The sequence below is a fragment of the Aethalodelphis obliquidens genome, unplaced genomic scaffold (genome assembly GCF_003676395.1).
Source record: "Aethalodelphis obliquidens isolate GAN/ISIS:26980383/991018 unplaced genomic scaffold, ASM367639v1 scaffold2, whole genome shotgun sequence".
Lineage (NCBI taxonomy): Eukaryota > Metazoa > Chordata > Mammalia > Artiodactyla > Delphinidae > Aethalodelphis > Aethalodelphis obliquidens.
The window spans coordinates 48999668-49002709 of record NW_020837946.1 but is presented as its reverse complement, the minus strand read 5'-3'; positions in this window follow the sequence as shown (position 1 = coordinate 49002709).

Genomic DNA, 3042 nt, shown 5'->3' with positions numbered 1-3042 from the left:
TATGTTATTTGTCGTTTTTCCCTTGCTGCTTTCAATAATTTTTCTTTGTCTTTAATTTTTGCCAGTTTGATTACTATGTGTCTTGGCATGTTTCTACTTGGGTTTATCCTGTATGTGACTCTCTGTGCTTCCTGGACTTGGGTGGCTATTTCCTTTCCCATATTAGGGAAGCTTTCAAGTATAATCTCTTCAAATATTTTCTCTGGTCCTTTCTCTCTCTCTTCTCCTTCTGGGATCCCTATAATGCGAATGTTTTTGTGTTTAATGTTGTCCCAGAGGTCTCTTAGGCTGTCTTCATTTCTTTTCATTCTGTTTTTCTTTAGTCTGTTCTACAGCAGTGAATTCCACCGTTCTGTCTTCCAGGTCACTTATCCGTTCTTCTGCTTCAGTTATTCTGCTATTGATTCCTTGTAGTGTAGTTTTCATTTCAGTTATTGTATTGTTCACCTCTGTTTGTTTGTTCTTTAATTCTTTGTTAAACGTTTGTTTAACAAATGTTTTGTTAAACATTTTTTGCACCTTCTCGATCTTTGCCTCCATTCTTTTTCTGAGGTACTGGATCATCTTCACTATCATTATTCTGAATTCTTTTTCTGGATTGTTGCCTATCTCCACTTCATTTAGTTGTTTTTCTGGGGTTTTATCTTGTTCCTTCATCTGGTACATAGCCCTCTGCATTTTCATCTTGTTTATATTTCTGTGAATGTTGTTTTTGTTCCACAGGCCACAGGATTGTAGTTCCTCTTGCTTCTCCTGTCTGCCCTCTGGTGAATCTCTGTAGTCCATTTCTGCCGTCTTTGCACAATCAAAGAAATGGGAGTGACGTTGTAGGAAAGAAACTCTCTACTTACCTTTATTCTAATTTCCTCATATTCGTCACTATTCAGGACATGGTTGGATGTTCCATTTTCAGAAAGAGTGTGATCCTTATGTAGTTTCCATGAGTTAGAGAATTTTTATAATGGTTACTTTATTTTTAGAGAGGTATTGATAGAGGACTGATGGAAATCAAACTTTGAGAACTGTCTTGTTTCTTTTTAGTCTCTAAATATCCTGTTATGTTGTTTTCATGACAGTAATCGGATTCTAGCTGTATATAATTCCTCCTCATTGTACTAAGGATGGTCTCATATTTCTTGAAAGTAAAATAATTTATTGATTAACTACTTTCAAAAACAAGAAATAAACAAAGCAAAACACTTGAACTGACTTATAAGTTAAAATATTTTAAAGGATAAAATTGTGCTAATGATATCAAGAACACAGAAGGTAGAAACTGACTGTAAATCAACAGATAGCTCAGGATTTTGTCTAAGGAGCTGGTACCTCTGATGAGGTGGATTATACAAGGGAGATGGTCTCTTCCAGCTCTGGCATTGTATGGTTCTAAGAATTCTTTCCACTCTGGGTAACATCTTGTAAAACTTTAATCTTTTTTGATGTCTAATCATTGATTTAATGAGAAAACAAATAGTATCTTTATGGTTTGAGAGTCCATAGATGGTAGGGCATATAATTTCATTTTGCTGTTTCAATCCCTCTTTCTGAAATGATTAAATTGGCATTAACTGTAAAAGTTACTCTTAGACAAATCACCAAATCCACTTAATACTGTATATTGATCTTCAAATGTATCTTTTTCTTGCATAAAAGATAATTATCCAATATTTTTCAATTTGCTTCTATGTCCATTAGGCATTCTTTTTTCATTTCTTATTCGTTTTTGATCATTGACTGATATAACCTTCCTATGTTCATGGTAGCTTTTCTTCTATTATTTTTATTATTATATGAGTGTGTATGAGAGAGAAAAAGCTGGGGACTTTTTCTTTTATTTTTCTAAGAAAGGTGGACATCAATGGAGATAATAGTTTATGCTCTACCCCCTTCAACTTAATAGCAATATGTTATATGCATCCCTTTAGCTGAAATTTTAATTTTTAAGTGGGTTTTTATAAGGATGAGGTCTCAGAGTTTCTAATTCAGATGTCAGAGTTTGGCAGCAATATCAATAAGAAGCCATCAGCATGGCCCTTATTCCTAATTCTCATCCTGACATGTTACAAAAATAAGCATGATAATTTTATGGCTTCTTTTTCTGCCTAAAATGTAACTACATTAATCTGAAAGGCAGCTGATTTTTCAAGGTCAAAAGTGCTTAGTTACAAATTGATGAGCTATTATAAGTGTCTGTGGTTTTCTTGATGGCACTGTATTAATAATACCTGTGCAGAACGGGCCGTAAAAATTCCATTTAAAGGCATTAAGGAATACTGGGGCACTTAATCAGGTTAAAATTCCCATCAGTTGGCTCCAGGCACGACATTGTTCAGTCAGTGATTAACAAAGTATGTGGACTATAAAGATGCATGTCTATTAAATGAGTTCAGATTTCACCGAAATGAGCTTTTTTTGTTTTCTGCATCTAGAAAACGATTCAACTAAAATGCATTACAGTGATATTCATTGTTTTAATTAGCTCATACTGTCTCTCAGCCTGGATTGTTTTGATTAGAAAATCGAGAGATAATATACTTGTAAAGGTGCTGATACTCTTTCCAGGTAGGAAGAAAAGCACTCAGTGATGAAATGTTTTTAAAATATGAATCACATTTTAAGCTTTCTTTTGTGATTTATAAAAGCTATCTCACCAGGTGTGCACTATGCTCTTATAAAACCAAGAAAGATTAAATGAGAGGAAGTTATGGAAAGGTTTCTTCTGTTAGCCTCTTACAGTATACCTTACAAGTTCAAGGGGAATGTTACTTAAGGTACAGAATATAATGTAATAGAGATGGCAATTAGTCTGCAGAACTATGTGAATATTATAAAACAAGTCACATTTTTTGGATAAATAAAAAAATGAACATTTGTAGCCTATGAAAATCTTCTCACTCTTTTTATTTTCCTGTAGTTAGTGCTTAAAGAGGAAAATTATAGAAAATTCAAACAAAATTCCTTATATAGCAAAAAAAAAAGTCTGACCATTCAAGTAGCAATTATAAAGCAGTATAAAAATTACTCTTCCATTTTAATTGCATA